This window comes from Rattus norvegicus, chromosome 5 (genome assembly GCF_021556685.1).
Source record: "Rattus norvegicus strain SHRSP/BbbUtx chromosome 5, alternate assembly SHRSP_T2T, whole genome shotgun sequence".
Classification (NCBI taxonomy): Eukaryota; Metazoa; Chordata; class Mammalia; order Rodentia; family Muridae; genus Rattus; species Rattus norvegicus.
In genome coordinates, this window is record NC_141538.1 from 103,831,718 (window position 1) to 103,846,812 (window position 15,095).

The window sequence follows — 15,095 nt, forward strand, 5'->3', positions numbered from 1 at the left end:
GAGTGTAGTCACAATCTAAACAAAGCAAAACTCAAGCTCAACAGCATTAGGCTCCGTGCTTGACATTTGGGACTCGCTCATGATCCTCTGGGCTCCAGTGAGCTCCTTTTCTCCAACTCTTCTGTTTGCAGCACACAATGGCTTCTCTGTATCCCAGACTGACTCTGCTAGCAGCTGCTGATGTTTTTGTCAGTCACTACATAATTATATTGGAATGCTGGTCTCTTTGTTGCAACTGATTGTACTTTATCAATAGCTTCTCTTGGGCTCTCAGGGACTCTCATCCTGCTTCTTGGTGTCAAGCCTCAGCTTCTCCCCATGACTCCTTCAATCCTGGGGCTTCTACTGCAACTGAGGCCACAATTTTCCTAAAGGCTTCTTCTGCCCTCTCACATACCAAGCCTCAGCTGCTCTCTATGAGAACAGCTATGCCTTCAGAACCAGTCACCTGTGAAACTATTACACATTACTTAGTTCAGCTATCAGAACATGGTACAACCTCAGCCCCTTCTGGACCACAGCTTCTGTGTGCTGACCCTGAGAGAATATACCAGAAGAATTCACCTTAGTGATGCTGGGCTCACGTTAATCACCACTAATTTCTCAGCTCTAGTTAGTCAGCATCAATTGTCCCAGCAAAGTAAAGGTTTTGCTTCAGTGGTTCTGATTTATTGTTAATCACAGCTAAATCTTCAGCCCCAGCCAACCAGAACCACAGTCTCATTTATTTTATTTTTAATTATATATTTTTATATTTTGAGATTATAATATAATCATATTATTCCCCCATGCCCTTTCTTCACTCCAATTCTTTTCTTGCCCTCTTTCAAATTTAGTTTTTAATTTGTGTGTGTGTGTGTGTGTGTGTGTGTGTGTGTAAAACCTACTTAGTCTGTATAATGTTACTTGCATGTGTTTTTTCAGAAATGATCATTCGGATATATGCTCTTCTCTGGGATAGACTATTTCTCCCACCCTCAGTATTCTTTAGCTTCCTATGTCTTTTTGTTGATGGTTATACCTTTTTTTCTTACATATTAGTGTGGCTACTGGTGTTGTCTTAACTCATGTTTTGGAAGTCATGTTGGTGAGACCTTACAGGTGTAGGTCCTCTGAGATTTCTAAGAGAGACAATATCACAGTAAATTCTCTGTTCCCCGGCTCTTACAGAACTCCTGCGCCCACTCTGCAATGGCTCCTGAGCCTTAGGTTTATAGCTGTGTTTCAGGACCTGGGCTCCAAAGCTCTGTAGTTTGGTCACCTGTGGCTTTCTATAATGGTTTCCATCCACGTCAAGGAGAATATATGAAGTTATCTATGGTATAGGGATAAATATTTAGAGTGTAGTTATAGATTATATTGGTTTAGTAAAGTAGTGGTTGTGGGTTCTCTTCCAAGATACATGCTTAACTAGCCCATGATGACTGGCCAGGTTTTCAGTACCAAGCTTGATTTCTCTCTTGTTGAGTGGACCTTAAGTCCATTTAGAGAGTTATTGGACACCACCAAGATACTCTTACACTGTTAGGGTTATTATGATATCCTGGTTCTTTTGGTTCATAAGGCATCTATAGCTGGGTTGTTCCCTCCTTTGGAAGTTTGCATGCTGCTTTCTGGTACCATAAAAGCTAGTCCTCAGGAAGGAGGTCTTTAGAGAAAGTCAATCCTGGCTCTCAGAGCCACAGAGTCTCAAAATATCAAATGGCCTCAGTAGAGTCTTTATGGGACTCTCAAACTTTCCTCTGAAATCTCACAAGCCAGGCCTCTATCAATCTGTATTGTTCTCAACATTCCTGCTTTCCAAGCTTCCATAGAGTAGTTCACTGAGCTTTGAGTACTTGATGGCTTTTCTAGCTTAAAGATTAAATGTTCTACTATCCTTCCCAGAACATGGTTAGGTATGTCACAGCCATACTTCATAGGACTAATTTCTTTCTTTTTCTGATTTCTCACTTAGTTACCTTTTTATTGCTGTGATAAGGACCATGACAACAAAAGCAGCTTGGGGAGGAAACAGCTTATTTCAGCTTACATGTCCAGTCATAGTCCATCATAAAGGGAAGTCGGGGAAAGAACTCAAGTCAGGAACCTGGAGACAGGAACTAAAGCAGATACCATGGAGGGGCATTTCTCATTGGCTTGCTACTTGTGGCTTGTTCCATTTGCTTTCTTAATCAGCTCAGGAGCACCTGCCCAGGGTTGCTACAGTAGGGTAGCCCTCTGAGACAGGCTCTCCTACATTAATCATTAATCAAGAAAGTGCTACAGAGACTTGTTTATATGCAGGTCTGGTAAGGGGGCATCTTCTCGCCTGAGCTTTTCTCTTCTGGTATGACTCTAGATTATGTCAAGTTGACAGGAACTGGGGTAAACTGGTCAGCCACTGTTCTACTTCAGCCTCTGTGAGTTTACACTGTGTCGCACCTCACACCATGATGCTGTGAGGGGTTTGTCATCTTGTAAGCTACACACTGCATGATAAGCTTCTTTTTAAAGTCTGGAGGGTATTCTGTTCTGTGGATATGACATTTTCTTTTTCATTCATTTGTTGAGACAACATTCAATTGCTTACACAGCTTGCCTGTTGTAAATTGTGCTAAAATGAACACTGGAGTGTAAATATTTCTTAGAGATTCTGACTTCCATTTGATAAATGCTCTGAAGTGGGGTTGTTGGATCTTATAGCAGTTCTCTTTTCATTTTTTGAGGAAAATTTCTACAGTTGCATCTCATTGTAACCTTTAAAATTTTCCTCATCACTGACACTGAGCACCTACCTCTTCAGGTGCCTGTGCCATTTTTGTGTCTCTTCAGATCATTGCCTCCTTTTAAATCAGGTTAATTAAGTTAGATTATTTCATTTGCCATCAAGTTGTTTGTATTTTAGAAATTGATCCCTTAACAGACTCCAATATAAATATTTCTATTTTCTATAAATATTATAAATATTTCTCACAAGCCACAGATTGTTTTCATATTCTGTCGATTGTTCCTTTACTTGTGTGGAGCTTCTGTACTGTGATCCAACGAGATCATTAAGCTTTCTGAGGGCTCTTGTAAGAGAAACTCATGTGTTATGACTTTAGTATTCTCGAATTTCTTAGGATTAGTTTGTGATCTGATGTGATATATTTCAGACAATGACCTTCACATGTTTAAGAAGAATGTGTGTCTGCTGCTGCTTGGGAATGTTCTCCATGTATCTGTTGGATCAGCGTGTCTATGGTGGTGTTCTTATTTGCTGTTTCTTTGTTGAACAAATGTTTGTTCTAGTCATTGCTAAGTGAGGTAGTGTTGTCTCATATTGTATTGCTTTTTTAAATTTAGCTTTGTCATAACCCTATTTAAAAATGGGGTTCAGAGCTAAACAAAGAATTCACAGTTGAGGAATGCCGAATGGCTGAGAAGCACCTAAAGAAATGCTCAGGGTTTGGGGATTTAGCTCAGTGGTAGAGCGCTTGCCTAGCAAGCTCAAGGCCCTGGGTTCGGTCCTCAGCTCTTAAAAAAAAAAAGTTAAAAAAAAAAGAAATGTTCAGCATCTTTAGTCATAAGGGAAATGCAAATCAAAACAACCCTGAGATTCCACCTTACTCCAGTCAATATGGCTAAGATCAAACACTCTGGCGACAGCAGATGCTGGCAAGGATGTGGAGAAAGAGGAACACTCCTCCATTGTTGGTGGGATTGCAGACTGGTACAACCATTCTGGAAATCAGTCTGGAGGTTCCTTAGAAAATTGGACATTGAACTACCTGAGGACCCAGCTCCACCTCTCCTGGGCATATACCCAAAAGATGCTCCAACATATAACAAAGACACATGTTCCACTATGTTCATCGGAGCCTTATTTATAATACCCAAAAGTTGGAAAGAACCCAGATGCCCTTCAACAGAGGAATGGATACAGAAAATGTGGTACATCTACACAATGGAATATTACTCAGCTATCAAAAACAATGCCTTTATGAAATTCATAGGCAAATGGATGGAACTGGAAAATATCATCCTGAGTGAGGTAACCCAATCACAGAAAAACACATATGGTATGCACTCATTGATAAGTGGCTATTAGCCTAAATGCTTGAATTACCCTAGATGCACAGAACACATGAAACTCAAGAAGGATGACCAAAATGCGAATGCTTCACTCCTCCTTTAAAAGGGGAACAAGAATACCCTTGGCAGGGAAGAGAGAGGCAAAGATTAAAACAGACACAGAAGGAACACCCATTCAGAGCCTGCCCCACATGTGGCCCATACATATACAGCCACCAAACTAGACAAGATGGATGAAGCAAAGAAGTGCAGGCTGACAGGAACCGGATGTAGATCTCTCCTGAGAGACACAGTCAGAATATGGCAAATACATAGGCGAATGCCAGCAGCAAACCACTGAACTGAGAACGGGACCCCCGTTGAAGAATCAGAGAAAGGACTGAAAGAGTTGAAGGGTCTCGACACCCCATATGTACAACAATGCCAAGCAATCAGAGCTTCCAGGGACTAAGCCACTACCCAAAGACTATTCATGGACTCACCTTGGGCTCCAAATTCATAGGTAGCAATGAATATCCTAGTAAGAGCACCAGTGGAAGGGGAAGCCCTTGGTCCTGCCAAGTGAATGGGATTGTTGGGGGGAGGGCGGTAATGGGGGGAGAATGGGGAGGGGAACACCCATATAGAAGGGGAGGGAGAAGGGTTAGGGGTATGTTGGCCCAGAAACCAGGAAAGGGAATAACATTTGAAATGTAAATAAGAAATACCCAATTTAATAAAGATGGGAAAAAATGGATACATATAAAAAATGTCATCTCTCCCCATAAATAACTTACAAACAATAAAAGGGAAAAAACATTTCAGCAAAAGAAAATTAGGTTTGTCAATATTTGTTTTGTAAATGCTTTGATATTAAATGCATGCGTATATTTACATCTATTAATCTTTGACACATGACTTCATATTAGTCCCTATGTTATCTCTTCTGAGTTTGATGTACAGTCTATTTTATACAATATAGTTACCTTATTTTGTTTACTGTTTGTGTATTTTTTTATTTTTCCATATTCAGTCTGCATGTGACCCTAAATCTAAAGTGAGTCCCTTGTAAGAGTACGCTGTATCTTGTTTTTATTTCATTAAACAACTTTGATTGGGATGCTTAATTCATTTATACTTGAAGTAATTACTGATGAGAAAAGATCTGTTGTTGTGTAATTTATTTCTATTTTATCTCTTGCTTTCCTCCTTTGTTTTTGTGTTTATTTTTATATACTTTAATTATTTTGTCTTCTTTTGGGTAATTTGTATGGGTACTTTACTAGTTATTTTCCTATTGCTCTGATAAAACACCATGACTTAGGCATCTTATAAAAGAATATGTTTAATTGGGCTGATGGTTCCAGAGAGTTCTCAGAGTGTTTGCCGGAGTGTTTGATCTTAGCCATATTGACTGGAGTTCATAATGGCAGAGCAGCAAAGGCATGGTGTCAGAAACAGCCGAGAGCTCATATCATGAACCACAAGCAGGAAGCAGAAAGGGACAGCCTCAAATGGCTCATGTCTTTTGAAACCTCAAAGCTCCTTCTTCAAAAAAACAAAATTCCTAATCCTTGCTAAACATTTCCACCAAGTGGGGATCAAGTACTCAATCATGAGTCTATGCGTGCCATTCTTTTTTTTCTTTCTTTTTTTTTTTTTCCAGAGCTGAGGACCGAACCCAGGGCCATGTGCTTGCTAGGCACACGCTACGAGTGCCATTCTCAATCAAACCAACACAGATATTTTGTTTATGGTTACTATTGAACTTATATATAATTATAAGCCAATCATACCTTTAAATGCATACAAAACTTCCATACTTTTATTTTCCTCATCCGTTTTATGTTAAGGTTACAATTAACTTTTCTTTTTAGGAGTTAAGTAACATTTCTTTGTTATGGCTATTTTAAAGAATTTCCCTTTAACTTTCACGTTTAATATAAAATGTTTTTCACTAACATTAAAATGAAACACAGTCCTCTATTTGATTACATATTGGTAATATATTATTGATTGTAGACTTTTTCTTTGCTTATAATTTTGTTATAATTTTTGCCATTTTAGTATTTTTTCAAAAAAGAACTTAAATTTTCTTTTAGATTTACTTATTTTATTTTATATGTATGAGTATTGTGACTGCATATAAGCATGTGCACCATGTGCATGCATACTAATATTTATAAGCCAGCATGTGGGTGCTGGGAACCAGACCCACACCCTCTGTATGAACAGCAAATGATTCTAACTGCCGAGTTATCTCCCTAGCCTGTATTATTTTGTTTCTCCTTGAAGAACTTTTAAAAGCATTTACTGTAAGTCCAGTGGTGATGAACTCTCTGAGTTTTTGTGTGCCTGGGAGGCCTTTGTGTCTTTATGATTTTCATGTGGCATTTTTGCCAAGATAATGTTATAGGTTAGCATGGCCTGTAAGGTTCTGTGTAAAACATGAGCTGCTAGTTTAGCAGACATTACCTCGTTTATGACAAGTCATTTTCTCTTGATGCTTTTAACATTTCCCTGACTTGGGTGATTAGTTCTAACATGTCTCATTGTGAATTTGTTTGTTCTCATCTTTGTTGAGCACTTGCCTTCCTTGGTCAGGATGTTTCGCTTTCATCCTCCAGAATTCTGAAGTTGTCTACCACTGTACCTTTAAAATATCTTTCCTTCATTTCTGATAGTTTTGTACCGGTGTACAATGAAATATGATCATTCCTGCTCTCAACTATTATATTTTTGAAGCAACTTTCAGACTTTTTGGGTGCTTTTGTTCCCTAGTCTCTTTGTTTGCTTTCATGCTTTTCTCTCTTTACATCTCTGTCTGTCTGTCTCTGTCTGTCTGTCTGTCTCTCTCTGTAACACACACACACACACAGTGGTGTTTAGTAGGTTCTGTGCATTATCTTCATCCTTTTTCATATTATTTTCTTCCTCTGAGTCCGTTGGTTGGGTTTAGTTCAGCTATATACCAGTCATAGTGTCTCTTTCAACAATGAGACACTAAATCCAGCATCCCTTGATGAATACACATCCACGAATGTGGTCTTGCACATCTATGTAGTTATTCAAATGTGGGGCATACTTAGCAATCCCAGGAGTTATGTGAAGGCTTTTTAGAAGATTAGCATGTGAGTTGGTTGGTGGCTCCCAACAGTATGAAGACAGTGAAAAAGGCATACTTATGTGAGCAAGTTCATAAACATATAAACAGCCAGATATTTTCACATGTATATCACATACAAGGACAATGTAAGGGATGGGGCTTAATAGAGTCATGTTTAAGAGCTGTTTGAGTAGAGAGTTCTGTTAGCAGGCCATACCTCTAGGCTAGATGAGTGCTGAAAAGATGTGGATCAGGTTGTCAATGGTAGGTGATGTAAGAGCAAAAGATACAAAACTTAGCAAAATGGCACGTTTGAGTGAAAAAGTCTGGGAGTGACGGTCTGTGTAATGGGAGGTCCCATTTAATTGAATGTGTCTACCTTTAAGGGGAAAAGGAGTTTCACTTTTCAAGTACTTGGTTTAGTAATGTGGAATAACCAGCAGGACATGTTTCTGAACCTTAGGGGAAATCAGTGCTAGATAAAGGTTTAAGATTGATTAGCATAATATTCTGGCAGAGAAAGAAGGTGGGAGAGCCACTGACAGGAGAACAAACCACAGTGGATAAATGAGAGGCTGGAAAATGCACTCCGAGAGATTAATTATGCCACTGGAGCTGGAAGTCATTGAGGGATGGAATTCCGTCTCCTGACTTCTATATCCACAGCATCCATCACCATCCTGCTACTTAACAGATGTTTGCTGAATGAGTCAAACTTTACCATCATCTAGTCCCGAAACACAACAAAAGCGATTTCTATAATCCACTCAGTCTTGATGGTATTGCCATCTATTTTGTTTATTTGATTGCTAAAAATAACATCTGCATTTACTTTGCCTAATCAATAGCTAATGGAAAACACCTACAGCCAGCAGTGAGAGCACCTCTAGGAAAGAGGCATACTAACTGTACAGGTAATGACCAGTTTGACTATGCTGCAGTAAAAGACACTCATGTCTATTTAGGGTATGCTGGGGAATAAAAGGGAGTGAGTCTGGACATGGCTGCCCCAGGCTTTTCAGTATGATTGTATAAACCTCTCATGAAAGTGCTGACCAGGACACATTATGATACAATATTATCCTTTAGATTTGTCTGTCAGGAAATTAAAAGGAGTGAAAAGACTGTGAGATCATTTTTACTTATGGAACTGATTGTACTTTTACAGTTACCTCTAAAAAGCCAGTAATTAGTGGCTCATCAAGGGCCATCTATGTGGTACTTATGATCTTTGAACGCTGTAACCTCATTTTTTTAAAATCTGGTTTCCTAAAGATGAGCTGAAAGGCACACGGGTGTTAGCACAGCCAGCTTGATGTTGACAGCCCTGTCCATGCAGCATTCTTGTGTGTGGCCATTCATGTTGTTCACTGTCATTCTGACCTAGCTGAGCTAGAAATGACATTGCCAACACAGGAAGGACTTAGAACCCTGACAACGGAGGATAAGATAGTGCAAAGTACCATTCATGTATACTTAGCAGTCTCCATGTGTCCCATTTTAAAAACAATTTATTCTGAGGAAAAAAAATTTTCTTCGTGGAAGATTTTAACAACTTGTAAACATATTTGTCTATTTTCAAGTTTGGGTTATGCTGGTTTAAGTAGCCTGAGACCATGGTAATGTTTGTGGGAGCACTTTATGGCAGCCTAAAGATTTTCTTGCTGTCTAGTACCTATGTAAAATATAAATGATTAAGTTACCTGACTGTCCATCTTGATAATTTGATCTGAATATTCAGTTTTCTGGATTGTTAACAGGATGTGGCCAGCTTGATGGGTCGATTCGAGAGGTCAGTTATTTATAATCTGTACCCGAGATGTAGCTGTTCTGTAGGACGGTTGGGCTGGGATGTAGCTGTACTGTGGAAATAGTTTGGGTGCTGACTGCCTCATTTCTGGTGACAGCAGCTGGCAGTATTGGAGAGTTCTGGCTTTGCAAGTTGCAGGTCAAGGCTAGTTTTTCATCTCCTGCTTTGCGACCTAAAAAAAGTCTGTAGTGCCATCAGAGTGCCTACCTCTGCGGAGAGACTGCCAAGGTCCTAAAGCAGGTATGGGTCATGGGGCTATTTACGTCCTGGGACATCATGGTTTAGGGGTTGTGATTTTGTAAAGTATTTAACGGTTTTCTTTCAGAATAATAACTCTGTGTGTGTGTGTGTGTGTGTGTGTGTGTTACACATGTATTATGCACCAGGAGGAGTGTAGAGCAAAGGGGATAAATGAAAATGGCCTGCTACACTGAGAAGAATAAGGATTTTACATATTTTCCATTTCTGTTTCTAAGTGCAAAACTATTTTTAAAATTAATATATTTTTATTTAATTTTTATATAATATATTTTTCCTCTCCAACTATTCCTAGATCTTACTACCTCCTCACCTACCAAACTTCATGTTCTTTCTTTCTCTCCATTAAAAAAGTCCCATAAAACACACACAAACATTTTTTTTTTTTGGTTCTTTTTTTCAGAGCTAGGGACCAAACCCAGGGCCTTGCGCTTCCTAGGCAAGCGCTCTACCACTGAGCTAAATCCCCAACCCCCACAAACATTTTTGAAAATCAACGCAGACAAGTTTAAAAAGTCCAATAAGACAAAACACAAAACAGAACACAACGAAAAGCACATAGACCCCATGGCCTCTGTTCTGTGTTGGCCATCTGTTGGGTGTGGGACCTGCCCTGAAGTGTGGTTGATACGCATGTGGAGAAAATGGGTTGTCCCTTCTCTAGAAGGTGTCCCTTACAAACAGCTTCTTGATAAGGATCGGGGGTGGGGGTTTCATGTCCACATCTCCTTCTCCACTATGGGATTTTGTTTGCTTTGAACTTTTACAGGTCTTGTTCATGTGATCACAGTCTCTGTGAGTTCATATGTGTGCAAGTCCTGTTGTGTCTGGAAGATACATTTTCCTTGAACCTGGGATGCTAAGATTGAAGATTAATTATAGCTGTGTGAATGTGTATTGGAAATTCTGTAGTAAAAGGTTTATTTTGAAGCAATGCAGGCCATAATACATTAAAATAGTTTTAGACTGATTTTAAGAATGAATAAAAATTAAAAGAATTAAAAAGATGAAAATAAGTCCCATAATGTACTATAATCCATTTTTACCCAATAAATATTTTGTGATAAAATAAGGGAATATAATTAATTAAAAAAGAGGAAAAAGTCCTAATATTAGTTTTTATTTTTTAACCAGAACTCAGAATGGAGAGTATCTCTAGACATCTTTTTATATGGTCTTGTCTATTTCAGTTTATTTATTTATTTATAATAATCTTTTTATTTTTTCTGGCTTGTTTTGGCTGTGGTAAGATATCATGAACAAAAGCATTTTGGGCAGGTGGGGGTGGGGGTGCAGTTTGACCTAAATAATCTACTGAGGGAAGCCATGATAGGAACCTAGAGGCAAGGACTGAAGCCGAGGCCATAGGAGAACACTTCTTACCGGCTTGCTCCTTTTAACTTGCTCAGTTTATTTTCTTACACACCCCAGGACCTAGGGTTTAGCTCCACCTACAATGGTCTGGGCCCAGCCACATCAATTACTGATCAAGCAAATATTCCACAGGCTTGGCTGCTATCAGACTTTGTGAAGGCACTTGTCATTCTTTCCTCAGATGACTCTAGCTTGAGTCAGGCTGACATAAAACAAGACATCACAGTATATATGGAGTCCAGAAAGATTTATACCTGTGCATGATAAATGATGAGCTAAGTAATTCTTTAGAGATGACCAACCCTATAGTTGATGATATCTGTCAGAAATCAGTTTTTCTGTAGTAAGATAGAAGTGAAGGAAGTTGGAAAGCACATTGATAGTCTGCATCTAACAGTTACCAGAAGAGCAGAAATGGATTAGACCTGTATGAGGCCATGGATAGCACATTATTATAATGGTTTAAAAGACAGTCACATAGAGACAGTTTTTCATGATAGTCTCTTGAGTTTTTAGAGTTCTGTTTCTTTGTCTCTTGTGACTTATGACTTATCTGTTGGAAATACTTACTTTTTAAAGGTCAGCAGTGAGTAAGAGAAAAAAGTGAATTTCTCTCTCTAAAAATTAAAATTCCAGAGTAATGTAGCTACTTTGTTTTATTCTTGTTAAATGTACTGAGACACTTGGGAGCTGGAGAGACAGCTCAGTAGTAAGAGCTCCTACAGCTCTTGTAGAAGACCAGGTCAGGAGGCCCTAAAGGACGTCTTCTTGTAGACTCTGTGTGCACCTACACTCACTCACACATGCAGACACACAAACATATGTACGTAAGAATAAAATAAAACAAATCTTTAAAAACATTAAAAATATCACTGTTTTATAGTGTCTTATGTAATCTATAAAATACAAAACATCCACTGAACATTAATTAAAATAAGTAATTAAATTAACTAAAAATGAATCACTAAGAAGTTTGAAGCAGAAAATATCTTACATACTTTTAGTAAGAGTACAAAGGAATATAGTTGGGGGTTGGGGATTTAGCTCAGTGGTAGAGCGCTTGCCTAGGAAGCGCAAGGCCCTGGGTTCGGTCCCCAGCTCTGGAAAAAAAAAAAAGAACCAAAAAAAAAAATGAATATAGTTTCAATTGTAGCACAATCAATGAAGTAGATAGAATTCAAGATTGACTTTTGAAATTATATCTATTTGTCTGTCTGTCTGTCTATCTATCTATCTATCTATCTATCTATCTGTCTATCCATCTATTTATCTGTCTACCTATATATGATGTATGTGTATGTATGTATGTATGTATGTATGTATGTATGTATGTATGTATGTATCTATCTATCTATCTATCTATCTATCTATCTATCTATCTATCTATCTATCTGATTTTTTTTTTCGAGACATGGTTTCCCTGTGTAGCCCTGGCTATCCTGGAACTTGCTCTGTTGACCAGGCTACCCCAGAACTCAGTGATCTCCTGCCTCTGGCTCCCAGGTTCTGGGATGAGAGGTGTGCACCACCACCACCATTTTGAGACTATTATAATTTAATCCATGGACATATGACTGATTTTTATATTCCAATTTATATTAAAATAGGAACTTTATAAAGTGAATGCTTTCTAGAAAAGATTTATTTCTTCTAATTTTATTTTAAACAATTTAGTAGTTAGGAATTTGCTTTAGCTTCTCTTCTGGAGGAGAGTAATTTTGTGACCATGTTTCTAAGGCAGTTCCACATTATCTGCCTTGAAAAGGTCTCTTAGTCACTTGGTGCTGAGTCTTTTTGTTCCCCTGGGGAACCGCAGCAGGAGAGAGTCTTCTCTGGCTGTCCTGTGAGTCAGTTCCCTCCACATGCAGACATTCACACAGCCTCAGCAACACCTTTCTCAGCCATCCCCTCCCTGTGTCCCGTCTCCCTCGGTGCTTTCCTCGGCAGCTTCTTTGCGCCCGGCCCTTCCTGGCCATAGTTCCTCACACGCTCCCAGCTTGATGGTTCACCCTCTTTATGCATTAAGATGAAAAAGTCCGACACAATCCCTTCTCAAGACTTTTCTAAAAACTTCCTACAGCCATGTGAAGAACATCTTTAGACACCTTTCCAAGTTCCAGTATAGTTTAAAAGTGCAGAAAAAATCTTTCAGAATTTTATCGGAACCACTTGTGATACAGTATCTATCATTTGTCCTGGGTCACCGTACCTCAGTGGCACTGTCAACTTTCAACATAGTATTTTTAACGAATTAGAAGTGTTTCACATGCAAGTTAGGCCAAGCATGTTAGCACAGTGCGTGTACACCCTCAGGGTGAGTGGGGCCTAGGCATTAAAGGGCAGACTGGGGTACTGAAAGCGTTCAAGTTTAAACACTCATACGTGTTAGTATCAAACTTAGGCTGTGACTCTGCTCACTGTATGCCAAGCCTTCGTGGGGACAGCTAGAGCCCAGTGCCACTTGAGTTAAAGATGCCCATATGCTGGCATCGTGGCTATTCACAACTGTGTTGTGCCGTTCCCTCCATGCCTGTATTAGCAATCTGCTTTTGGGCTTTGACATCCGGGAATTCCCAGGTGAATTTTGTCACAGAAAAAAGAGAATCATCAATACCACAGTTAAACCTGACTTTCAAAGCTAATAGTATCTCATTTGGGGGCTCAAATTTAATAAATTTTCTTTGATTCTGGGTGAGTTTTTAAACATCAAACAATGAATTGGCCAGGGTGCAGTAAAATATTTAGATCTATTGACTCTGGTTCAGAAGGGTAGAAGGCAAAACACCAGTGGTTTGATGTTGATAAATTCTCAGTACCTTAATCCACATTAATGTGTTCTTTTATCTGAATGATCACTGGTGACAGAAAAGGAAGAAGGAAGGTACACACACCCAACAAAGTCACAACCGGAAGCAGCGAATACTTGTAAAATGTAGTTTACTTTGTGCAGTAGGGCTTTCATCCCGATAGAAGCCTGGGAAGCCCTGCTAGAAATTAAGCACACACTGAATTACCCCCGCAGGGAGCACGGAGTGCGCTCACTTCTGTGAGGCATACCCTGCCGTGTTTGCTGCCATCCTCTCATGTTCACTTACTGACAGAAAAATTGCAGGACTCGCTTGGGAAAACAAGGACTCTTATTTATACCCATAGATTAGCACGAATAATTAAAAATGTCTCTGCTTATGGGCATTTGCTGGTTTAAGAAAAAAAAACCTTCAGAATATGACAATCCATGAGATGTCTATATTTCTCATCCTAACTGATTTTATATGGTAGTAAATAATTCTAACAGTTTCACAAGTTGCCCAACAAAAATAGAAAAACGGACGGTTATTTATTTCATTGACTGATTGATTGAATCAGGGTCTTGCTGTGTAGTCCAGGTTGATCTTCAACTTGCTCTGTAGCCCAGGCTAGCCTGGCTCTTGTGATCTCATGCCTCAGCCTTGGTGTGCTGAGATTGCAGGCACGAGTTACAGTGTCCCAGCTGCAGTGTTCAGGCAGGACAGGACGTGTGAGGGCTCCTTTGGCAGTTAGTCTTATTTTATACTTAACACCATTCTTGATGTGCACCTCTATGCATCTTCATAAAAACTCTGTCACGTGGCCGTTAGATTGTATGCATATGTGTGTGACCTTTGTATGTTTGTATGTGTGTTTGCATGTGCACATGTGTTTGCACAGGGGCCTGGATATCAGCATCTTCCTTTGTTACTCTCCCCTCCCCCTTATTTTTTTGGGTTAGGATCACTCACTGAACTCAGAGCTCTGGATTGGTCGAACTGAGTGGCCATTGAATCCCAGGACCCCACCTGCTCCCACCTCCAGCATGTGCCTGTTTTTTCACGTGGGTGCAGGAATCCAAACTCAGATCCTAATGCCTTCATGGTAAGCCCTTTAACCACAGAACCAGCTCACAAAAATGGTATAAGACAGCTTTATAGACTTTTTAAAATATATGATAGCAAAAAGAAAAAAAGATATTTAAAAAAACTATCCAAGCACACGAAATGTTAGAAAGTATTTCTGTTTAATGAAAACTCTTCTTACTCAGTGGACTGATGAACTTTATATTAAATGCAAACCCAAGTGCAGAATGCATAAGGCTAAATCCTGGAGTTTCTTTGTATTTGCACGGCGTGTCCTGATTTGTCCAGAAGGTGGCAGTGTGATATCAACTGCCCACAGGAGCTCAGAATTAGAACTCCATCTGGACACGCTTGTGTCCTTACCTTTCTGAATACTTAAACTCTAGTACAAATGCTACTGATTTTATTTCCGTTATCTTATTTAGAGGTTTTGTGACCAAGCCAGTTTCCATGCATTTATTGCTAAGACTTAAGTTTAATTAAGTCCTGCAGTTTTAGAAGACTGAGCAGGACAAACAAACCCCATACTTGTGGATTTTGAAGTCTCCTTTTGTGTTGAGTGTATTTGTTCTTATTCCAGAGCATGTATTAGTGAAGTTTCTTTTCAAAACCCAGCCCCTAGTAACTATCGTGTACAACA

General features: G+C 39.3%; 1 protein-coding gene across 6 annotated transcripts in view; it reads left to right on the top strand.

Moving 5' to 3' along the window:
* Positions 1–15,095, top strand: part of Ccdc171 (coiled-coil domain containing 171) — a 346,651-nt gene that overhangs the window by 239,964 nt on the left and 91,592 nt on the right.